This window comes from Alligator mississippiensis, chromosome 3 (assembly GCF_030867095.1).
Source record: "Alligator mississippiensis isolate rAllMis1 chromosome 3, rAllMis1, whole genome shotgun sequence".
NCBI lineage: Eukaryota > Metazoa > Chordata > Crocodylia > Alligatoridae > Alligator > Alligator mississippiensis.
This window is the reverse complement of record NC_081826.1, coordinates 176,611,089-176,637,040: the sequence shown is the minus strand read 5'-3', so window position 1 is coordinate 176,637,040 and position 25,952 is coordinate 176,611,089. Positions and strand designations below refer to the sequence as shown.

The following is a 25,952-nucleotide window of genomic DNA, read 5'->3' as shown; positions in this document are numbered from 1 at the left end:
CAGGTGTTAAACATTTACATAGCAGACCCTTATAATGGCTGTGGTTTTAAATTCTCACTTCAGGGTAATGTTTACAAAGCCATAACACTGTCTGAAATCAGAACTTGTCTGTCCAGTCTTAGAACAATGAGCAAATGGAGACTCATTGAAAGAGAATAGAATTCTGTTTTCTTTTGATCATTTGATCTACTTGTTTTCAAAACTATAGCTAACGCTTTGAATAGTAAGGCCTGCCAATTTTCCCCCACATAATGGCACTTTTACAACCCATGTATTACCTGAGAAACAAGCAAATCACATGTCTTTACTGCTGAATCTCTTCCAACACCCCATTGAGGGGCTCTTTTTTTTTGATCCTTGCTTACTGTATAATGTCTAATTTAGACTGTTAACTGCTAATATGATATTCAGATGTCTGTGAAGTGTCATGCATAGTTACAGTGCTGTGTAAGCAACACTGATCTCAATAGTATTACTTAAGGTCCACTGCAATTACAACTGATTTACTAATTGCTCTGGTTAAAGTTTTCAGACTTATAATAAATAGCTTGCCTGTAAAATGCATTTAAGCTACCATAACCATCTATAAACCTATGTATTAATTAATCAGAGTCAAAAAGCATCACTAGAAAAGCTTCAGCCACTATGAAGTATTCATGCACTTTGCCCTTAAGCTCCAGTTTTCATTACAAAATTAGTTTTCATACAGTCATTTATTAGAGATATTATCAGCAGGAAAAAAATTATAATAGTACAGTATGAAACATTTGAACTTTATATCAGAAGAAAATCTAATTAAAATTACAGGATGTCAATAACGGCATGTTTCCTCTGGAAGAATAATGACAAAGGTACCAAATATCTTCAAGGTCAAGAAAAGGACAGACTGGTATCATGGTTAGCCTATTTGTGTAAGGTGCATAATGGATGACTAATGAAAAAATGCCTTCCACTTCTACCCTGGAACAGACTGGCCAAGCACAAGTATAGAGCAAACTAGGAGAAAAAAGAACAACAAAGCTCTCCAGTTCTCACCCAAGCTCTGCTGTTGATGCCCTGTGCAACTATTGGGCAAATCTATTAGCAACTTTATGCCTCAGTTTCCTAATGTAGGAAAACAAATACTATTTTTCTATCTGTCTGTACAAGAGCATTGCAAAGATTAAAAGCTTACTGACTGTACAGATCACAAGTTGTACAATCTATAAGCATGAGAGTTTGGCTATTGTTGCAATATTAATATCTAATGTAAGTGAATTCAGCAAGAGTCAAGTTCCTTACTTAACAAAGAATACTGAGGTTTACTTTTCTGCAGGCCCAAAACAACAGGCTGCTTTATTCAGGAGCAAACAACAACTAAGTGGGAAAATGAAAGTAACTCTGGAACAACAAACAGAGGGTGGAGTTCTAGTTCTCAAGCTCCATCCCATAATAATGACTAACAATTTAACCCTATAATTGCCCAATTACTACATTCCTTCCCTCTTAACATACAACCCGGACAGAATCGTTCAAATAACTAGGAGCTCTCCGTTCTCTGGCTGGATAATGCCCCTCCTCAGGAACAGGCTTCTCCTCTGGCCAGGGGAGTACATGTCTGTCTCCAGCATCTCTGACCTCCTGACTAGGAGAGTTTGTGGATAGTTCCAAATTACTGGGCTCAGAATTCTCAGTCATTCTACCCAATTCCGGGCCCTCCAAAAACCCCTCCTTCCCAGGCAATGGCACTGGTCCCTCAGGTAGGTTGGGTTGTAAGCAGATGTTGTCCTGATGTCATCTCACCATTTGGCCATCACTGACTCCAATTTTAAAAGATGAGGGTCCCTTTTGTTCTTGGATTCTGCCTGGAATCCAAGTAGGTTGGCCAATATTGAAATGTTTTGTGTAGACAGGATCACATACTCCCAAAACTCTCTCTTTAGTGTGATAATCATGGTTGTGTTTTTGAAGGGTCTGTTTTTTCCACACTTCTTCCTCCATATTGGGATACAGTTAATCCAAATGAGTCTTGATCCTCCTTCCCATTAATAGCTGGACAGGGCTCATGCCTGTGATGGTTTGAGGTGCGACTCGATATTTCAAAAGGAATTGAGCCAATTTTGTCTCCAGACTTCCTCTGGTCATTTTTCTCATTCCTTCTTTGAAGGTCCTCACAGCTCTCTCTACAAGACCATTGGAAGCTGGTGATGTTTGATTGTGCTTAATTCCATTTTTACTAAGGAACTCCTTAAATTCATGACTAGTGAAATTGGGAGCATTATCTGTGACCAATAACACAGGCAATGTCTGTGTGGCAAAAGTCTGTCAAAGCTTGTCACAGGTTGCTTCTGAGGTTGTTGAGTTCACAGGGTACACTTCCAGCCATTTTGAATGAGCATCTATTATGATCAAAAACATTTTTCCTAAATAGGGTCCAGCATAGTCTAAGTGCAGACGAAACCAAGGCTGTCCTGGCCATTTCCAAGGATGCAAGGGTGCCTGTGCCAGAGACTGTTGACATACTTGACATTGGGGGTAGTGTTTGACCACCTTTTCCAGGTCTTCATGTAGGCATGGCCACCACACATAGCTGCAAGCTAAAGCTTTCATTCTGGACATTCCAGGATGTACCTCATGTAGTTCTGCCAGCATTTTCTGTCATCCTTGAGGGGGGACTACCACTTGCATGCCCCACAAAATATAGCTATCCTCTATGCTCAGTTCAGTACTTCTGGTCCAAAAGGGCCAAAGCTCTCCTCCCGAATTCTGTTTTGGCCAGCCCTGTAAGCGCTCTTCTGTAGGGGCTGAGTCTGGTAGTGGTAGTCTGCTCAGGGTGTCAGCATTCCCATGTTGATGGCCCACCTTGTAAAGAATCTTGTACTCATACACGGCTAGGGTCAAAGCCCACTACTGTAGTTGTGCCGCTGCCATATTGAGTACTGCTTTATTTTCCTTAAATAATCGTACCAAAGGTTTGTGGTCTGTTATGATGGTAAAAGCCTTTCCATACAGATACTGGTGAAACTTCTTTAGGCCAAATATAATAGCTAAACTTTCCTTTTCCAACTGAGAATAACCCCGTTTGGCTTTGTTTAGTGTCCTTGAGGCATATCCAATAAGCCATTCTTCCTGATTGTTCAGTTTATGGGACAACACAGCCCCTACTCCATATGATGAAGCATTGCAGGACAGGATTAATTCCTTGCTGGGATCAAAATGAACCAAAAGCTCTGATGATTTAAGTAGCCTCTTAGATTCTCAGAAGGCTTCTTCTTGTCTACCTCCCCAGTGCCATGAGGCTCCTTTCCTTAAGAGGTGATGTTGTGGTAAAAATATAGCATAATCTATACATCCTGCTTTTATAATTGCTTTTGCATATTATCACAATTGCTTTTGCTAAGGCATGTAGGCTAATGATAGATTTACGAGTAGCACCAAACTTCTGCAGCCAGAGCCAGGAACAGATGCAATAAATAACTCCTTACAAGAGATAAGAGAAGAGGGACAGGGAAGGATGCTGATGTGGAGAGACCAGACCCTGACCGAAGGATGACCGGGAGGGGGCTTAAGAACTGCCCCTGGGAGGGGATTTAAGATGTGAGACATGTATGTAAACCGTCATAGAACATGTAACTGCTAGACATACGATGCAAGACGTAATGCTAAGTCTGCCAATAATTGCACGATACGTTGAAATCTATTGTTTACCTTGGCTATAAAAAGAAGTTGCAGACACAATTTGTGGTCGACTCTGATTTGAGCTCAGCTCCTGGGTCAATCTGTTCGCAAACAATAAATCTGAAATTGGACCTAGCCTGTGTGTGTGACTCTCTCCTGGGGTGGATTGGACAAGCCTCCAGGGGCACGAAACTAGCCGTTTGTGCAACAATGTAAAGGTTCCAAGAGAGCTGAAAGGTTTGGAAGGAACCCTGCCGACCCCCAGCAGCAGCTGGAGGTAAGCAGGGCCATGGTGGGAGGGGACTAGCCCAGCTCAGCTGCAGGGAGGCGGCTGATTAGGAACCGGGGAGGGTCTCGCTACACCCCAGCCCCTAATTGGCCCAGCCTGCCAGGGGGACAGTAGAGGAGGGTAGGGGGTACTCACTGACCCCTCTCCAGGCAGGCAGGGTCCCCCAAATCCCTGGCAGGGCCCCCCCCTTGCCCGGGAGTACTACAGGTGCCAGAGACGGGCCCACTGTGCATGTGCATAGTTTAAAAGGGCCCCGCCAAAGGAAAAAAGCCTCAGAGAGGCTTAGGGAGCAGCGCAAGATACATGAGTAAAAGCCCTTCACACCCCCACACCCCAAAGCCCCCCAGTAACCCCCCATTGGTTGCAGAGCCCCCCCGCCAACACCCAGCAGCAGCCGGAGGTAAGCGGGGCCATGGTGGGAGGGGACTAGTCCAGCTCAGCTGCAGGGAGGTGGCTGATTAGAAACTGGAGAGGGTCTCACCCTGCCCTGGCCCCTACTTCGCCCAGCCCCCCAGGGAGCCGTGCGACCGGAGCCTCGCAAACAGGCCGTGCAAACAGGCATGCTTATCTGCCCGGCACGTGAGTTAGTGCAGAGTTTGCACAGGAGGGTGAGTAGGAGGGCCTGAGGCCCTGTCTGTGTGCCCCTGCCCTAGGGAAGCGAGTCCCAGCTATAGCCAGTCCACCAGCAGCATGCCACAGATGGGCACAAGCTGCGCCGCACTCCTTGGGTCCCCTCGGGGTCTGTGTACCCCCCACTGACTCCTCAGAGACCTCCACCCAGATGGAGCCCATGGTTCCGGGCTCCATGCAGATGGAGCCCCTGGCTCTCAGCTGCGGGGGCTGCCTGTTGCTTTTTCAGGCTCTGGGTCCTGGTAGCATAGCCACCTCTCCTTCTGAGGTATTCTCCCTACTGGGGTCTCTGGCGCTGGAGGAGCTTCAGGCCACAGTCCAGAGACTGCGTGCCATCAGGGACTATGAGCAGGAGATAGACTCCTACTGCCAGGCCCTTCTCCCCTGGGAGACAAAGGGTAGACCACAGTCTCTCTCCAGGACATGGGAGGATTCAGGGACCTCCCTTACTGTCCAGCCCAGGGGTTGGATCAAGGTGGTCAAGGGCCCCAAGGCCCACCGCACCAAGGCCCCTGTCCTGCTGGAGCTCAGCAACAGGTATGAACCTCTTGCAGCCCCAGAAGAGCCTGCTGAGTTGTCAGCTCCCACAGGCAACATGGGCTCTACTGTAGCTACCACCCCCGTTCTCCCCAAGACCAAACGCAAAGTGTTTGTTGTGGGAGACTCCATCCTGAAAGGGACTGACGGGACAATCTGCCACTTCAACCCCTTAGCCCAGGAAGTCTGCTGCTTCCTGGGAGCCCACATCCGAGACATTGTGGAGAAGATCCCTAAACTCCTCCAACCCACTGACCACTATCCCATACTCCTTATCCATGTGGGCACCAGTGACATGGCTCGGAGCACTCCCAGCCAGGTCATGAGGCGCTACAGAGATTTGGGAGCTGGGATAAAGGGTCTGGGAGTGCAGGTGGTGTTTTCTTCGATTCTCCCAGTCTCGGACTATGGGCTGAGGAGGGAGAGGAGGACACAGGTAGTGAACCAAAGACTGTGGTGCTGATGTCATCAGGAAGGCTATGGCTTCATGACCATAGTCCACTCTTTGGTGAGAAAGGCAGCGAGCTGCTGGGAAGTGACGGCCTCCACCTCTCTCCGCTGGGGAGGAGGCTCTTCTCAGCCAGACTGACTGACCTGCTCCACCGGGCTTTAAACTAAGCCTGCCAGGGGATGGGGGGACTACTGCCACTGATGGCCCACTGAGCAACCCTTGCAAAGCCAGCGGGCCTAGGCACTTAAGGGAGGCCACCCCTGCCCCGGCCCTGGATCAATCTGTGGAGACACTTGCCTGCCTGTACACGAATGCCAGGAGCTTCAGGAATAAGCAGGAGGAACTTGTCCTCCTGCTTAACACAAATAATTATGATGTCATAGGGATAACGGAGACCTGGTGGGACTCCACCCATGACTGGACCACAGGTATAGATGGCTATACCCTGTACAGGAGAGATAGAGTAAACAAAAGGGGCGGGGGTGTAGTTCTCTATGTCAAGGAGACCTATGCATCCCTGCAAGCCGATTTTGGTGACCAGGGTGGATGGCTGGAGACCCTCTGGGTTAAAATCCGTGGGGAACACAGCACAGGGGACATGATGGTGGGAGTCTACTACAGACTTCCCACCCAAAGTCAAAAGCTTGAGCAGGAGTTCACCAGGGAATTGGCTGAGGCCACATGCTCCCAGTCCATGGTGTCATGGGAGACTTCAACTACCCAGACATCTTGTGGGAAAAGCGCTTGGCTAAATCCAAGTGGTCACAAAGCTTCCTCTCGTGCGTGGATGACTTCTATCTGACTCAAGACCTTAAGGGGAGGGGAGTTCAGGAAGAGTGATTGCTCCTCAAGGGAGCGATCCTTGATGCACAAACTCAGGCTATTCCATCTCAGAAGAAAGGCAGCAAAAGGGCACAGCAGCCCCCTTGGCTCTCCAGGGAACTGGCAGACCTCCTGTGGCTAAAAAGAAAGGCCTACAAAGGATGGAGGATGGGATCCACCTCTAAGGAGGAATACTCCACACTGGTCTGGTCCTGCAGGGAGTGAACCAGGAAAGCCAAGGCTGCAATGTAACTCCAGCTAGCTACAAGTATCAAGGACAATAAAAAGTCCTTTTTCATATATGTGGGGAGCTGGAGGAAAAGCAAGGGCAACATTGGAACCCTGCTAAACCAGATGGGACATCTGACAACCAACGCCCAAGAAAAAGCGAACCTATTAAATGGGTACTTTGCATCGGTCTTTCATCAGTCCCATGGGACACCCATGCCCATTACAGGATGGGGAGACCCAGGTGAGGGAGATTCCCTGCCCTCCATCAATGCTGACTTCATGAAGGAACACCTTGAGAGGCTTGACACCTTCAAGTCAGCCAGCCCTGACAGTGTACACCCCAGGGTACTCAAGGAGCTGGCTAGCATCATAGCTCAGCCCCTGGCATGGATCTTCAAGAATTCCTGGTGCTCTGGTGAAGTGCTCAAAGACTGGAAGAAGGCCAATATGGTACCCATCTTCAAGAATGGGAGGAAACTACAGGCCCATCAGCCTGATGTCTATCCTGGGCAAGGTCTTGGAAAAGATTATCAAGGAGGCCATCCTTAACAGAGTAGCTGATGGCAATATCCTGAGGGATACCCAGCATGGGTTTGTTGCGGGTAGATCTTCCTTGACCAATCTCATTTCCTTCTACAACTAGGTGACCTATCACCTGGACAAGGGAGAAGAGATTGATGTCATATATCTTGACTTCAAAAAAGCATTTGATCTGGTATCCCATGATCACCTCTTGGCAAAACTGGCCAACTGCGGCCTTGGGTCCACCATGATCTGCTGGCTGGGGAATTGGCTCTGTGTTCAGACCCAGAGGGTGGTGGTTGACGGAAGTCAATCATCATAGTGCCCTGTGACCAGTGGGGTCCCCAAGGCTCTGTCCTTGGACCTGTATCGTTCAACATCTTCATTAATAATGTGGACATTGGAGTCAGAAGCGGACTGGCCAAGTTCGTTGATGACACCAAACTCTGAGGCAAAGCATCCACACCTGAAGACAGGAGGGCGATCCAGGCTGACCTTGCCAGGCTCAGGAATTGGGTAGATGAGAACCTGAATGTATTTAACACTGAAAAATGCAAGGTTCTCCACCTTGGGAGGAAAAATCTGCAGCATCCTTATAGGCTTGGCAGTGCTACGCTGACTAGCACTACAAATGAAGAGGACTTGGGGGTCATGATTGCCCACAAGATGAACATAAGCCTTCATTGTGATGCTGTGGCTAGTAAAGTAAGCAAAATGCTGGCTTGCATCCATAGATGCTTCTCAAGTAAATCCCGGGATGTCATTCTCTTGTTGTACTTGGCCTTGGTGAAGCCGCAGCTGGAGTATTGCATCCAGTTTTGGGCTCCACAATTCAAAAAGGATGTGGAGCAGCTTGAAAGAGTCCAGAGAAGAGCCATGAACACGATCAGAGGTCAGGAAAGCAGAACTTTTGATGACAGGCTGAGAGCTACGGGGCTCTTTAGGCTGGAAAAGCGCAGGCTCAGGGGTGATCTGGTGACCACCCATAAGTTTATCTGGGGTGGTCACCAGGATCTGGGGGAATGACTGTTCACCAGAGCGCCCCAAGGGATGACAAGGTCAAATGGTTATAAATTCCAGCAAGACCGTTTCATACTGGACATAAGGAAGAATTTCTTTACTGTCCGAGCCCCCAAGGTCTGGAATAGCCTGCCATCGGAGGTGGTCAAGAACCCGCATTGAACGCCTTCAAGAGAAATTTGGATGTTTATCTTGCTGGGATCCTATGACCCCAGCTGACTTCCTGCCCTTGGGGAGGGGGCTGGACTTGATCTTCCGTGGTCCCTTCCAGCCCTAGTGTCTATGAAATCTATGAACTGATGATAATAAATCAACATTCCCAGATATGCCCGAACCTCTGATGTGTTTTGTGGGGCCAGTGCCTTTTCAAAGCTGTGCCTTTATCTGCCATGGGGTGAACTCCCTCCTTGTTGATCTTATGTCTTAAGTACTGCGCTTCAGGCCTCATGAAAGAGTATTTCTTTTGTTTCAAACATAGCCCTGCTTTTTCCAGTCTTTGAAATACTCCCTTTAGTGTTGCCAGGCATTCCTTATCACTTTTTCCCATGACGAGGATATCATCAATCCTCACCACTACCTCTGGAATCTCCTTTAAGAGGTTTTTCATGGCCTTTTGGAATATGTCAGGAGCTGATGAAACTCCATAAGGCAATCCATTATATTGGTACAATCCCTTGTGGGTATTTATTCTGGTGAATTTCTTACAGTCCTCCTCAAGTTCCATCTGTTGATAAGCCTGGGACATGTCCATCTTGCAAAAATGTTGGCCTCCTCCAAGCACTGTGAGCAAGTCCTCAGTGTCTAATGTAGAAACTTGATTGTCTGCAACTTTATAGTCTCCACAGACATGGATGGTTCTATCAGACTTGGCCACTGGTACAATGGGTGTTGCCCATTCTGCAAACTGCACAAGGGAGACAATGCCTTTCAATCTATCCAATTCTGTTTCAGTTCTCTCTCTGAGGGCATATGGAACTGGCCTGGCTTTGAAATATTTTGGCTGGCTACTGTCTTGGACATAAATCCTAGCCTTTATTATCTTCAATATACCTAACTCCTCTTGGAATACTGCAGGGTAGGCCCCCAGGATTTCTTTTAGGGTGGGCATTTCTGGTAAGTCTAACTTATATATTTCTTCCCAGTCTGGTCTGAATTTTTAAGCCATGTCCTACCACACAAGTTTGGCCTCTTTCCTTTTACTACTAAGGCCTTTAAGGTTTTCTGTTGTCCTTTATATGCAACAGGGACACTTACTGATCCTATTACTGGGGTGTAAGTCTTTAGTTTCACTCTTGTCTTTTCCAGTGGACTCAGGCCTGCTTTACATTGTTGATAAGTCTCTTCATTAACCACTGTGACAGAAGCCCCTGTATCTATTTCCATGCATACAGGTTGATTATTTAACTATACAGTTACTCTGTAAGGTTCCACTTTATCCTCCATTATACACTATACAGTGTATACCTCTTCATCTGCCTCCTCTCCCTTGTCCTCCTGTACATGATAAGCTTTTTGCTTTCTTCCCTTTTCTTTGGCCTGACTGTGTTGTGCAGCTGAATAGCCCCCCTTTCATTTTTTTGCTAATTGTCCCATCTTTCGGCATTTATGGCACTGGAACATTTTGGGTCTTCAAACTGAGGCTGAATGCACGCCTCCACAGCAAAAACATCTCTCCAAGTCTCTAAACTTTTGTTGAGAGCTTTGCACTTGGTTTATGGGCTCATGTTGAGTTTCTTTATTCTCTAGATGTAAATCCTGTACATTTTTCACTGCTGCTTCCATGGCAAGTGCCATCTTTACAGCTTTGTCCCAGATCAGGTCCCCCATCTGCAAGTAATTGTTTTTAGATTTTTACATCACCAACTCCACAAACAAATATGTCCTCTAGGACATTTCCAAAAGAGCTGTGTTCAGTTAGCTTTTTGAGCTCAGCGATATACTCTAAGATAGATTCACCTTCCTTCCTCCTTCTGTTATGGAAATTGAAATGTTCTACAATAGTGTTTGGCTTTGGAGTATAATGTTCAGATAAGATCTTTTGCAACTCTGCCAAATTTTTATCTCCTGACTTTAGAGGTTGCAACAAACTTCTTAAAAGGGAATATGTTTTGCTGCCACAAACACTGAGAAATATTGCTTTCCGTTTGTCCCCGTCAATGATTTCATTAGCTTGAAAATAATGGCCCAATCTCTCAATATATTGCTGCAGATCCTCAGTGCCTGGATTAAGTTCCTCAAATTTCCCAGAGAAAGACATAGTTGGATTTTTTCCTCACCGCTGTTAATTTCCTTACTTAACAAAGAATATTGAGACTTAATTTTCTCCAGGCCCAAAACAACAGGATTTTTATTCAAGAGCAAACAACAAATAACTGGGAAAACTTAAGTAACTCTGGAACAACAGAGAGTGTAGTTCTAGCTCTCAAGCTCCATCCCATGATAACGACTAACAATTTAACCCTATAATTGCCCAATTACTACACCAAGTATGTTCTCTCTGAGCAGAACTGGGCCTATACTGTCTGTTTTTAATGAGAAGTTTCCTGGTGGGGAAAAATGGTTCCTGACCACTGGAGTTATCATATAAAGAAAAAATTGAGTAAAATTCTTAGAAGTACTTTATTGACTTGAGAGCCCGATTTTCAGTGACTCTTTTTGAAAATGTGACTTGGGCTCTTAAGTCACTCAAGTAACTTTGAGCATTTTAGCATCACACAGGACACTGGGCAAGATGGACCTATAGTCTGTTACCTCTCAGCTCCGTGTTCTTGGGGAACTCTGGCATAGGACACAGCCTGGCTGACTCGCAAAGAATTTCCACCCCCCCACCTCTACCTGATCAAGAACTAATTACAAAAGACAATGAAGATGCAGTGGGTGACGCACCTAAAGCCCTCCAGATAAGGGTGACAAGAATGAAGAACTCCCCATGTCTCATTTGCATCCGAAATGGAACCAGATGGCAACTCATGTAAATGGGAGATGGGACAGGAATGCACCTGCATTAGCATTCAGGATAGAGAACAGAGATTCTAAGGCAAGGACCGCACTGAATTCTGGGATCAGAAAAGCAGGGGGCACTGCATGATGGGGAATCTGTGCTCCAAATGCTAATCAACCCAAATTTACACACACCCAGCTCAACATTTATCAGACCAATTCTAATCTGGATTTACAAAGGACTTTTTCTATTCCCCCCTCCCCCCACACACCCCTCATCTAACCAGAACTAAGCAGAAGTAAAGTTTAATAGGCATCTTAGGCTGTACATTCCCCGGTCCCACTATGGGAGGCCTATTTAAATTTGATTGACTAAAACTCAGTTGCTGGGTTAGGGAATGCTGAGGCAAGAGATTGAGTCAGAGGGGTATGGGCAACATTTGAACAATGGTAAAGGGTTTATCACAGTGTCCAACCCATTGGACCCCTGACCACAAATGCTGTCATACTTTTCCCGGGATGACTAGTGGAAGTCCTCCCCACAAAGTTTATGAACACTCCAATAATCCCATTCAGTCAGTTAAAAGACTACAGTAAGATCTGGAAAAGCCATGCTAAGCTGAGGTTTATTCACAACAGGTAAAATACAAAACTCTCACACTGCAAGCTATCTGAGAAGAAATAATGAGGTATCCCATCCAGTTTATCTGCTATCCATAAGAATTTCAAGCTGGCTCCTAAGTGTCAGGTTACTCCTTAAAAGCTTATGTTTTTCCTGGTTGCTAATCAGTTTCTTGAGATGTTCCAAACCAGATAACCCCTTGTCAATAGAAAAGACAATTATTCACACAATTAAAAGTATGCTTTGAAGAATCTGAACTGAGGGTTTAAAAAAGGTGTAAAATCGACAGACAGTGTACTTCAAGAGAAGAAATCTCTCTGACACCGTCTGCTTTTGTTCTCAAGAAGATAGAAGAAACAAATTGTCTCCCTTCAAGGATCGTGCTAAGAACTTTACCTGTCAGCATTGGAACCTGAGTGCCTTGGACTGGTGAGACCCCAGCTCTTGCTCTCTCTCTCTCTTTTCTCTTTAGGCATAGATTTCTGAACCTGAACTGTATTAGTTAAGCTTGAGCTAAGTTTCCCCAAATACTTAGTGAAACCAGGGTAGTATTGTAATTGTTTTGATTGTTTTCCTCTGCATGTCTATTATTACTAGTACCATTATACATTTCATATACTTAGCAATAAATAACTTTTATAGTCAAACTGGTAGTAACCAGGTGTATTTTTTTTCTTCTCTACTTCTTCTTCCCCACTTGCTCTGCAGCAACACTTCTTTTACCTAAGCTAAAGATCCCTGTGAAGCCCAGAAATACTGTGGGGTCTGCTCATCAAGAGGCTACCACTACTAGAACAGTTAGGCCAAAAGATTGGGATGTGCTGAATTTCAAACATAAGGGGATCAGCTTGTACAGGCTGATTGACCCAACTTGGCTCAGACGTGCCCATATGTTCTGAATGCTGGCCCATGAGGGTGTCAGCTGGACACCCAGCCGGATTCAGAGGGATTCCCTTTACCTGTGTGCTTGTGTCTGGCTGATTTTATTGTTACCTTAATGAACTGATTCCTGGCATATGAGGGTGTCAGCCTGATCATGCTGATCAACACAGCCAGGTCAGGCGTGTCATGTTAATCTGCGTGTGTTTGTGTGTATGACTGATTTGGTGACTGGAGGAACCCAGATCCATTGAAACTGAGTCCTCCAAGATAGCTCCATTGGGGGTGAGGACTTGCAGAAGGGAGATATACAGCTCCGTATAGAAACACAAGTAACACAAGCAGCACATTGATAGAATTACAAAGACCCTAGAAACGTATCCCTAATAAATGAGCACACCCCAAAGTGATAGGCACATTTGGTAACATCTGACCCAGTGAATGGCAACTCACATGTTCTTCTGTATTCAAGGTTGTATTTGTCACAAGACCCTGAGCCAGCATAAATCTTCAAGTGAATATACCAGGTCTGGGAGGATGGAAATCGCTCTCTCTCCCTTGTCACCTCCCACTTCAGAAAACACAGGCAGTGTCTTATCTGACCTTGCTGCTTTCCACTGGAACCTTCCTTTTTGACCTGAATACTTAACTAAGAATGAAGTAAGATGTAACAAGAAACAATTTATTTCTCACATTTCAGTATTGAGGATTTAAATAAAAGATAGAAAGGCTTTTTTTCTTTTTACTTGGTTTGTTGTTTTGATGAGGAAAAAGAGAAAAAAAACCAAAAAACAACACACACCAATGCAGGAAGATGCCCAATAGATTAAGCAATCATGCAAGAAAACAATGAATCAGTAGGTCTGCTGTAAACTTCACAAAGCCTCTCTTTTCTATCACACAATAGTGTCAAAGAGTTAACAGAAGGTAAAAATATGAAATTGTAGGAACAGGAAAAGACATTGACGTTCTTAAATATATTAAAATCTCATCTTTCAGCTTTTTCATCATGCCCCTTGACAGTCTTTACCTCGTTCAGAACCACATTGAGATCTTTCTTGAGCTCATTAATACTCTTTGCTTAAGTTGCCTTTCCTAGTAACTTATTCCATACGTCTATCAGCCTTTGTGTGAAGAAGTATTGTCAGAGTTCTGCATTTCTTAAGGTCAATTTGCCCATAATTTAGCCCTTTATCAGGGTGGGAAAGCAATGGTAATTTTTATATTGTTCCTCACTAATACATCTACTTTTTGCTCACTGATAATTTATTTATTAAATATTTTGCCACTATTGTTCCCCCTCAAAACTAGCTCTCTCCTCTCCCCACTAACTATATTTTAGTGGTTACATGCTAAGCTACTACAATGAATTCTGGTCTCTTCCTCTATCCACTCCAAGGCTAGGGACAGACATTCAAAAAGCTGGAGCCTGAACTGATTCAACCTCTGCAGGTTAATCTAACCTACCTAGTTTGAACTGGTTTGAAACCAGACAAACATGCTCTCTGGAGTGAGGCAATGTGGGCACATGCCTGCAGTTGCTCAGGCCAGGCACAGGGGACACTAGAGCCAGCCCTCAGCTGCAGGGAAGCTGTGCTGGGACGGTGTGGCCAACCCAGGCTGAACTGCCCAGAGAGGGGTTTAATTCCCCCTCCTTATACCGCCAGCAGGGACCCGACCTGGGTCTGCCTACACTCCCCCCTTGCTGCTGCAGCAGGGAGACACCATGGCCCTTGAGGCAGAGGGGGACAGGGAGCAGAGTTAGTTTCCACTCTACCCCACTGGCAGGTGGGCCCAGCCCCTGCTGCTCATTCAGCGCTCGGGCAAGCCACTGAGGAGGCTTATTCAGCCGCTGCCTCTGAGACTTGCACTCCTGATGGGGTACCTTGCAGCCCCAGGGTTCCCAGCCAGTGGATGCCCCACCTCCATTATTCCCCCCAAGCTTCAGCTGTGGTCAGGCTGGGCAGATGTCTGCTGCAATGCCAGCAGCCAGCTGCTGCATAAGCACCCTCATGCCAGGAGGGAGCTGGCTCCAAGCACAGAGCAATGGCTGCCGGGCAGGGCAGATCCTGCTGCAGTGCAAGTGGCTGAATAAACCCGTTACTGCTAGGAGGGGGCTTGCCCCAAGCACAGAGGTCACTCATACCATAATGGAGTCAGGCCAGCCCAGCTGCCACTGTGCTCTGGGCCAGAAGCGGCTGGGCTGGGCAGAAAGCACAAAGTGGTGACTGGGCTGGGCTGGGCTTGGCTGGGCTGACCCCACTATGAGCAACCTCAGCTGGAGTGGCAAGCGGTGAGTGCCCGACAGGCAGGAGCCCATCACAGCTTCCTGGTGGGGCTGCACTGTGGGACCACCAGAGCTGTGGAGATCAGTGGTGCTGCAGGGGCTTGTAGGGCTCTGGCCCACTCCACACTCTGGCACTGCCATGAGCAGCCTGAGCCCAAACCTCAGCCCCTCACCAGGAAGGGGCTTGCTCTCCCTCGCAGTGTGATAGGGGCTGCCACCCCCAGTAAGGGCCCTATCCCCTCCTGCTGCAGTGGTGGGGAGGGGGCACGGCCAGGCAGGGTACCTGGGGCGGGGTAGGGAAGGAGTTATTCCTCCTCCCTCCAAAAGGAGAGACAGCCAGGGGCCTATTCCAGGCAGGGAGCTACCTAGCTGCCAGTGGGGTAGAGGGGAAACTAACTCTGCTCCCTGCCCCTCTGCTGCAGCAGCGAGGGGGGACAGAACGACTTGGGTCCCTGCCAGTGGCACAGGGAGGGGGAATTAAGCCTCTCTCCGGCCAGACCCCCTGCCCCTGCTGGTCCTGCTCAGGCTGTGGAGCAGAGGGGCAGGACCAGCCTGGCTGGGCTGAAGCAGAGCCCCGTCCAGAGAGTATGCCAGGATATTGGGGGTCTCTGATTTAACTCAAACCGGCAATGTTTCTGGGACAGACATTGCATCGACTGGTTTGAGCCAAATCAGTTAAGTCTGATACTGCATTCAACCAGGTTTATCTCAAACAGGTTTCAGCCATTTTCAAACAGGTTTTGTGCACTGAATGTCTGTTCTGTTACAGGTTTAAACCAGTTTCTGATCTTAAACAAGTTTATGTGTAATGTCTGCCCCTGGCCCAAAGGCATTGAATTTTCTTCCACCTTTCCACTGGTGAACAGCTAGTATAACCTAAAGGACTCTTCTCCTTTTTTTGTCAATTGGTTATCCAAGCTCAACTCATCCTGTTTCCCTCAGAAAATTAAAAAAAACCCTGTGTATTCAAATAAAGTGACTTTTTCATGTCTTCCCATTCCTATTTCTGAAAACTTCTGTTTTGTCACCTAGATGTGTAGCATGTCACCTTTCTTCCCCATGAGAATAAATTCAGGTACTTTAACTTGGCTTTGTTAATTAGATTGAAACTTCAGAATTTTGATCGCTAACTCAGCTAAGGCATTCTTCTTTCTCTTGTACAGTCCTATGACTGATATTACACAGAACATCCCAGTTCCAGGTCTACCAAGAACATTATACAGTAACAGTGTCATCTCCTCCGGTGAAGTTACACATTACACTTAGACCATAATAAATCTGTGGAAGGGTAAGATGTATTAAAGTTAGAATGTGCTGTGAGCAGTTGCATGTTAAGGATTAATACTGCTTCTTGCCTGAACACCCCTGACTTGTGTGGAAATAAGTTTAACCAGGCCTCTTACTTGACTAAAAAGAGAGAGAAAGAGAAGAGAAAAAGATGCTAATGCTGATGCTATGTGTTTCAAAATGTTCTAAGATAAGGAAAAACCTTCATGCCTTGTTTTGTCTTGATATATTAAGCTCTGTGTGCAGATTTTAACCTCCTCCTCTCCTCCGAACCGGAAGCAGATAACTGTTCCCAAAACACAGTGTTTTTTTCTAAATAAGTAAACTGCTTACGTGTGACAAACGAATGATCAACATCTTTCAGTTTCTCTCAAGGTTGCTTTGTCTGAACCCTGCATCTTTTCTCGCCGTCTAAAGTATAAATACGCTTGTAAACTTGTAGAGGTCAGATTTCCTTTCAGAACTCTCCCTGTGATCACACTTGTATAGCTTTAAATAAACCTAGATAGCTCTGCCAATTCTAATACAACCACAATGAGAAGTTTGATTTCTTCCACAATTTGGTGCCATGACTCGGATAGAGATGCCTGGAGTGATCGGTTGAGATACAGACCTTCTCCTCACTGATGCCCCGGCACCAAACTAAGGTAAGAGACCTTTTGAAATCTCTATTGGAGCTTTTCAGTGAGAGACTGCCTGTGTGTTTTCCTGTTCACTGCTTGAGGCTTACCCTATCCAACCCTTTTGCTGCCAGAATTGTCAGACCCACTATGTAAGTAGGAACTGTAAAGAGAAAAGAGTAAAGAAACTGTGTTGCTGATGTCAGTGAATGTATTTCCCCATGTGAATTGAGTTAAGTTCTGTAAAGGACTATGAGGTCTTTCTGAAGCTGGGAGTGAAAACCTTGTGCAGCCTCCCCGAGGACACCAGACTTGTTCTGTGTGCTCTTCAAAAGCAAGGGTGCAAGGTGGAAACTCTTAGACTAAAGGAGATCAGGATTGTGTGATGAATTTTCCCTACCCCCACTCTCATGAATGAGCCATGTCTAACAGTGAGTAACTGCATTGTGTGCCGGTGCTATGGACGTTAGCCACAGCATTCCTGTGCCGCTAGCAAATCTCACGACCTGACCGGACACCCTCAATAAGCCTCTCCTGTGTGAAAGACCTGTGTGAATTGAGATTAAAGACATGGGAAGCGGAGGGTCTAAAGACGTACCGGCTCTGCCAGAAGGGACTCCAGCATTGTACATGTACACACACTATGGCCATAAGAGTTGTAAGTTTCTAGGCAAATGGAATTGGTATACCAGAGATGATGCTAGCTTGCAGTTTCCCCTGGAGGGAACATTTGATTTAAGTAAAATCCTTCATCTCCACGGAGCCCTTGAGTCAAGAGGCAGTAAAGCACCACAGACTCAGTGGGACACATTTTTTGATTAGTATGCAGAAGCTTCCAAAAGACGTCAAGAATCTTAAGTTCAGAGCCTTAAGGACTCCCAAGAAAAACTAAAATCTCAGATAAAAGAATTTAAACAGAAAAATGCACCAATAGGAGATCCCCCATCAACGACATTATCAGCACCAATACAACAGATCCACAATTGACTGAGAATGAATCTGTAGAAAACATAATTGATTTTTTTTTAGTGTGCCACCCCCATACCAACCCCAGGAGATCTCCTAAACCTTGTTAAGCAATTCCCCAATATCAGAGAAAACCTCAGAAGTTTGGAGAGGAATTGAAAACTGTAATCAATTGTTATGAGTCAACATGGGCGGGTTTAAACCAATTAATGAGAAGTGTTCTGCCCTCCAAGGTCCGTAACCGCCTCATCGCACAGGCTAATTGGCCTCCTCAAGACCCCCGAATGAGAGGTCGCTTAGTAGGTGCCCAAGAATGCCTTCTTGAGGCCGTGCTTAAAATCTGCCCCAGGAAAACTGACTGGGCCAAAATAAATAACTGTAAGCAAAATAAAGGAGAATTCCCAGCAGACTACATGGATCATTTAAAACTCATATTTGAAAGACATTCTGGCATTGAAGATATAGCTGAAACTGCCCCAGAAGCAGTTGCTGCTGCTTTTGTCCAAGGACTTCTTTCTAAAGTCCAGGAACAGCTGTGTATAATTGCTATAGGTTGGCAAACTAAGACGCTTACAGAATTAGTCACCATTGCTAATCACTGTACAGCCTGCCAAGAAAAGAAAAAGGAATCCACAGAAACTAAGCTAATGTCTTTACAAATACAAACTTTAGGCAGAGGTAGAAGCTGAGGTTTCCAACAAGGACAATTCAGAGACGGGGACATGGTCGTGGGATGGGACGAAGAAAATTTCAGTCCCAAAATAATGACAGTTGTTATTATTGTGGCCAACTAGGACACTGGAAGGCTCAATGTCCTCACCGGCCTGGACAGCCGGGGATGACATTTAACCAGCCACCACCTCCTCCTCTCACTCAATTTTCTGTCCCGAACCAAGAAGCCTCCTGTTAGAACAGCCTGAGGAATGATAACATCATCACAGCCCTGCTTCTCTCACTTAATCAAGAGGATCCCTTCGTTTCCTGTTTAATAAGTGGTACTCCTACAAAATGTTTAGTAGATACCGGCGCAAGTCGCTCTACTCTCCGAGCTGAAGAATTTTCTACAGCCCCCCTCTCCTCTGTTGTTGTAAACGCTGTAGGAATTTCAAATCAGATAGTTTCTCATCCTGTTTCCCAACCCTTACATGTTTCTCTCGGTCCTGTTTCTGATCAACATGCTTTTCTCCTCAGTCCTTGATCTCCTGTTAATTTGTTAGGCAGAGATTTGCTTTGTAAACTCAGCTGTACTATTTATTGTTCTCCTAATGGTGTTTATTTGAATGTTCCCTGTGTTAATGAAATGGCTGTACTTGCTACCCTAGCTAGCTCACCTCCTGAGCCTGAGTCCCCTAATCTTTCTGTGTTCCAAGAGGAAATCATAAAGGCTGTCCCTCCGTTTCTCTGGTCCCAACATGCTAATGAAGTAGGGAAAATTCATACTGCCCAGCCTGTAAAAATTAGATTAAACCCAGCTAAGCCATTACCTAAAGTTGCTCAATATCCTTTACACTCAGAAGCTGAAGAAGGGATACGTCCTGTTATAACAGCTCTTTTGAAGCAAGATATCATTGTCCTGACTAAAAGCCCTTGTAATACACCTATTCTTCCTGTAAAGAAACCTGGAAAGAATACCTATCGCTTTGTAGAAGACCTCCATGCAGTAAATTCTGCAGTTTTACCTACTTTTCCTGTTGTACAAAATCCAGCCACTATTTTGTCCTGTATTCCTCCTAATGCCTGTTATTTTACTGTTGTTGACTTGTGTTCTGCATTTTTTTCTATCCCTATACACCCTGATAGCCAGTTTCTCTTTGCATTTACCTATCAGGGACTTCAGTATACCAGGACTCGATTGCCCCAAGGTTCTACTGAATCCCTGTCTCTTTTTTCTCAAATTCTAAAGAAGGATTTAGATGACATAATATTTAAAGAAAATTCTGTGCTTGTGCAATACGTTGGTGATCTACTGTTAGCATCTACCTCCCTTAAAGCCTGTAAAGCTGATTCTTTAACTCTCCCCACCTCTCTTGCCCTAAAAGGCCATAAGGCATCTAAAGAAAAGCTACAACTTTGTCTCCCTCGTGTCCGCTATTTGGGTCATGATATTTCCGCTGGAGAACGACTACTTTCTTCTTCCAGGATAGAAGCTATTCTTAAAATCCCTAGACCAACTACTGTGTCCCAAATGCATACTTTCCTAGGCATGGCTGGCTACTGCCACCAGTGGATACTTGGCTATGCCTCTATAGTCAAGCCCCTGCAAAACCTGACTCTTGTTAATACCCCTGAGCCTTTGCCCTGGACTTCAGAAGCCGAAGCCACTTTTGCCTTTATTAAACAAGTTCTGTTGCAAGCTCCTGCCCTAGGCCTTCCTGATTATACTAAACCCTTTATTCTTTTTTGTCATGAAAAAGACGAATTAGTACTTGCTGTGCTCACTCAAGCATATGGAGACAAGCACCGTCCCATTGCTTATTATAGCTCTGCTCTTGACCCAGTTGCAGTCGGACTTCCTCCATGTCTTCATGCTGTAGCTGCTATTACTGTTGAACTGTCCTGTACCCTTGTATTAGGTTCTCCCCTTACTGTTGCTGTCCCACATGCTGCAGCAGCCCTTTTACTAAAAACTAAAACTCAACACCTTTCAAATGCTAAATTGACTAGTATGAAATTTTGCTTCTTTCTGCTGGAAATAAAGTTACTTTAACTAGATGCCCTGTTTTAAATCCTGCCTCCCTGTTGCCTACTCCTTCAAATGGTGAACCCCACGATTGTATTGCTGTTACTGACCACCTAACAATGGCCTGCACTGATCTAAAGGACACCCCCTTGCAAAATCCAAATAAGGTATTTTATGTTGATGGATCATGTCAAAGAAACTCAAAAGGTTCTCTTGTTGCAGGATATGCAGTATGTTCCCAATATGATGTTATAGAAAGCCATCACTTGCCCAACATGTATTCAGCTCAAGTTGCTGAACTTGTGGCCCTTACCAGGTACCTCTGTTAATATTTACACTGATTGTCGCTATGCCTTTGGTATTGTATATGATTATGGTCAACTTTGGAAGCAAAGAGGCTTCCTCACGTCAGGAGGTGCCAAAATTAGTAATGGTCCATATGTAAATGCCTTGTTAAATGCTTTACAGTTACCTTCTGCTGTGGCTATTATTAAATGCCAAGCTCACCAGAAACCTTATGATAATGTTACATGTAGGAATGCTCTGGCAGACTCCGCTGCCCAAGCTGTGGCTATTACCACCCCCCAGGCTACACCTGTGTTTTCACACCCTGACCATTTGTGGCGCTCCCCGGACGGCTGCCTGGTTGCCCCAGTGGTCTTTCTCCCCTATCTGGCTCGCATACACCACAGCATAGCACACATGAGCAAAGGGGAGATGATAAAAGCTGTAAAGCTTAATTGGTTTGCTCCAACCTTTTTCATCTGTGGCTCAACAATACTGTTATACCTGCCCTATTTGTCAAGCTAATAATGTAATAAAACCTGTAAAAACAAAAAAAAGCAGCACATCCCCCACCTTGGGGGCCGCTTGTAAATTTACAAATAGATTTTATTCAAATGCAGAAATGTTGTTCTTATGAATATGTTCTTGTTATTGTATGTATGTTTTCTGGATAGGTAGAAGCCTACCCATGTGCAAAACCTGATACACAAAAAGTTGCTCAGAGACTTTATTCCAAGGTTTGGTATTCCTTTACCCATAAATTCCGATAGAGGAACTCATTTTACTGGGCAGATAATGAAAGAAGTCTGCAAAGTCCTGCAAATCCAGCAGAACTTTCATTGCCCGTACCATCCACAGGCCTCAGGCCAAGTGGAAGGCCAAAATAGCATTTTTAAAAATAAACTGGCCAAAATTTGTGCTGAGGCTCACTTGAAATGGCCAGATGCACTTCCCATAGCCCTTATGAGTATAAGATCTACTGTCAATCGAAAGACCGAACTTAGCCCGCATGAAATCCTGTTGGGAAGACCCATGAGGCTCCCTGCCTCACCACCTGTTGCCTCCCACTTTTGCGATATACATTTATTTGATGATACTATTCTAGACTACTGTATGGCACTAATTAAGTGTGTTAAGACTTTTCATTTGTTACATCTCAGCTGTGTGTTCTTGGGCAACCCTGGCACAGGATGCAGTCTGTCTGACTCACAAGGACTCACCCTCCTCCCTCCCCTCCTCTACCTAAACAAAACTGATTAAGATGCAGTGAGAGACACACCTAAGACCCTCCAGATAAGGGTGACAAGAGTGAACCAACTGCCTTAGGTCTCATTTGCATCCGAGATGGAACCAGATGGCCATTCATTTACATGAGAGATAGAGAACAGAAAGCCTGAAGCAGAGACTGCAGTGAATTCTGGGACCAGAGAAGCAGGGGAGCACTGCATGATGGGGAATCTGTGCTCCAAATGTTAATCAACCCATGTTCACACACACCCAGCTCAGCATTTATCAGACCAGTTCTAATCTGGATTTACTAAGGACTTTTCCCCTCCCCAGACACACACACACCTCTAAGTTTAATAGGCATCTCAGGCCGTACATTCCCCGGTCCCACTATGGGAGGCCTATTTAAACTTGACTGACTAAAACTCGGTTGCCGGGTTAGGGAATGCTGAGGCAAGAGACCGAGTCAGAGCGGGGTATGGGCAACATTTGAACAATGGTTAAGGGTTCATCACAGCATCCAGCCCATTGGAGCCCTAATCACAGGTGTTGTCATACTTTTCCCAAGACGACTGGTGGGAGTCCTCTCCACAAAAGGTTATGAGCACCCCAATAATTATCTTAAGTCTGTTAAAAGACTATAGTAAGATCTGGAAAAGTCATGCTAAGCTGAGGCTTGTGCACAACAAATAAAAATCCAAAATCCTGATGCTGCAAGCTATCTATTGTTTCTGAAGAAACCATGAGATATCGCATCAGTATATCTGCCATCCATAGGAATTTCAAGCTGGATCCCAGGTATTAGGTTACTCCCTAATCTTAAGTGTTTCCTGATTATCAATCAGTTTCTTGAGATGTTCCAAACCAGATAACCCCTTGTCAATAGAAAAGACAATGATTTACACAATTAAGGATGCTTCGAAGCAGCTGAACTGAGGGTATAAAAACCTGTAAAATGTGTGTGTGCTTCTAGAAGAAGAAGAAGAAGAAAAAGAAGAAGAAAACTCCTGTGCTGACACCATCCCCTGTCGTTCTTGGGACACTGGAAGAACAGATCGTCTCTCTCTTCAAGGATTGCGCTACGGACTGTGCCTGTCAGCTTTGCAGCCTGAGTACCTTGGACTGGTGAGATCCCAGTGCGCTCTCTCTCTTTTCTCTCTAGGCATAAACTTCTGAACCTGAACTGTATCAGTTAAGCTTGAGCTAAGTTTCCACAAATACTTAGTGAAACCAGGGTAGTACTGTAATTGTTTGTGTTTGTTTTTCTTTTGCATATCTATTACTACTAGTACCATTATATATTTCATATGCTTTGCAATAAATAACTTCTATAGTCAAACTGGTAGTAAATGGGTATTTTCTCCTTCTCTGCTTCTCTTTCCTCCTGTGCTCTGCAGCAACGCTTCTTTTACCTAAGCTAAAGATCCCTGTGAAGCCCAAAAACATTGTGGGGTCTGCTCATCAAGAGGCCAAAGATTGGGACGTGCTGAGTTTGAAACATATGGGGATCAGCTTGTACAGGCTGATTGACCCAGTTTGACTCAGACGTGCCCTTATGAACTGAATGCTGGCCCACGAGGGTGTCAGCTGGACACCCAGCCGGATTCAGAGGGATTCTGTTTACCTGTGTGCTTGTGTCTGACTGCAGTTTATTGTTGCTCTGATGAACTGATTCTTGGCATATGAGGGTGTCAGCCTGTCCATGCTGATCAACCCGGCCGGGTCAGGCGTGTCACGTTAATTTGTGTGTGTTTGTGTGTATGACTGATTTGGTGACTGGAGGAACCCAGCCCCATTGAGATTGAGTCCTGCAAGATAGCTCCATTGGGGGTGAGGGCTTGCAGAAGGGAGAGATACAGCTCCGTATAGTAACACAAGCAGCACATTGACAGAATCACCAAGACCCTAGAAACTATCCCTAATAAATGAGCACACCCCAATGTAATGGGCAAATCTGGTAACACATTCACAGGTAAAAGCAACTCTCCCCAATGAACCAGATGAGCCATGCCATTCCATCCTGCCTGGTGACTGGGTTCATGTAAAAGTCCATCAACGGAAGTCATCGCTGGAACCCCGCTGGAAAGGCCCATTCCAGGTACTCCTGACAACCAACACTACAATAAAGTGTCAAGGACTCCAAACATAGATCCACGCTTCACACATTAAGAAAACATCAGCCCGTTAGACTTGGAGTCTCCTCCATATCAACCTTGTAATCAGCCTCCACAGACTGGTAGTGAGCCTAGCACCTGCCAACAGGAGAGCTCAAGACCAGTAGTGAGCCAAGCGGCTACTGGCGAAGAGAATTTGCCACTACAGAGCGAAGAGGATTTGCCACTACAGAGCGAAGAAAATGTACCCCAATGACACCACTATGCCCTTCGGGAAAGGAAAAAGGCCTCTACCTAGTTCCTAGTTCCCGAGGTGGGGTTGATTAGTCGTGACTTGGGTACTTCTCAGTCTTTCCTTTTGGATCATCTTATATGAACTTAAAGACTCACCAGCTAAAAGAAACTTTGTAAGTCAGACTAGACTTCAAAACAGGTCAAAAAGATCACTCCCACACTGGCATGCTCACCAAAATGCTTTTCTTCAACTGTCTTATCAATATGCAAAGAATTTAAATGTTTCTAAATGTTGGGTATGTTCCCACTTGCCTCCTAGTACAATGACAGGGGTACCCATGATTGCTTTATCCCTTAAGTGGACCGACTTTTGTGATATGTATGTTAAAATAGTGAAAAGGTAAAAAGAAAGAAAAATTAGAAGTTAAAAGGGTCATGGCTATAAATATCTAATATGTTGGGCCAAAAAGGCCCAAAAGGGGGGAATGTGGAAATAAGTTTAACCAGGCCTCTTACTTGACTAAGAAGAGAGAGAAAGAGAAGAGCAAAAGATGATAATGCTGATGTTTCAAAATGTTCTAAGATAAGAAAAAACCTTCGTGTCTTATTTTGTCTTGATATATTAAGCTCTGTGTGCAGATTTTAACCTCCTCTTTTCCTCCGAAGCGGAAGCTGATAACTGTTCCCAAAACACTGTGGTTTTTTCTAAATAAGTAAACTGCTTGTGTGTGACAAACGAATGATCAACATCTTTCTGTTTCTCTCAAGGTTGCTTTGTCTGAACCCTGCATTTTTTCTCGCTGTCTAAAGTATAAATACGCTTGTAAACTTGTAGAGGTCAGATTTCCTTTGAGAACTCTCCCTGTGATCACACTTGTATAGCTTTAAATAAACCTAGATGGCTCTGACAATTCTAATACAACCACAACGCAAAGTTTGATTTCTTCCACACTTGCCACTAGAGGGCAGGCAAGCAGGGGCATGGATAGGAGCCAGGACATCTGGGCTCTATCCTTGCTCTGGGGACATGGGGAAGGGAGGTGAGAGACTGAGACAAGTGCGTCCTGCAGTACCAGAGAACTTCAAATTGCTCTTTGTATCTCCATGGAGAAGACTGAAGTTACCCTAACACAAACTGGGTAACATGGAACCAGAGTTAACCCTTGCCTAAAATGGCAGAACTTTGAGATACTTAGAGGGCACTTAGCCTGAGTTAACACACTTTAGTTTGCAGATGCTCACATTTTAACTGCCCTTAGTATGATTTAAGTTTAACATGCAACTTCACCCATTCTATACTCTACTTATTCTAATTTGTAGTACTGTTGCATTGCTGAAGATACTAAGCAAAAGTAACTTTAGTAACTTTCTTAATGCTCCTCCCTTTTTTTCTGACTAGTGTGCTGAAGGACTCCATTATTCAGCATCAGTTTGAATTTTGTTTCTTGCTCCCAAAGATTATTTTACATTGGTCAACTTTTCAATGCATTTGCCATCTGCAAATAATCCAAGAATTTCTCAATCTGGTTGCATTTGTTCTGGTATTAATTTTAACATAAATATATAAATGTAGAGATAATCCCTGAACCCCTACATAATACTGTGTTTATTCAAACATAAGATGAGGTTTTCCACCTCAGTCAGCATGGGGG

The 25,952-nt window shown here is 45.1% G+C and overlaps 1 protein-coding gene and 1 long non-coding RNA gene across 3 annotated transcripts in view; one reads left to right on the top strand and one right to left on the bottom strand.

Annotated features, from left to right (window-relative positions):
• The window catches only part of MLLT3 (MLLT3 super elongation complex subunit), a 307,823-nt gene that overhangs the window by 11,925 nt on the left and 269,946 nt on the right, over positions 1-25,952 (bottom strand). The window lies entirely within an intron of this gene.
• On the top strand, positions 16,625-25,348 carry LOC132249471 (uncharacterized). The gene is made up of 4 exons (XR_009460953.1): positions 16,625-16,821; positions 20,663-20,756; positions 22,926-23,077; positions 23,925-25,348. It is a non-coding gene; the product is annotated as an uncharacterized LOC132249471 (long non-coding RNA).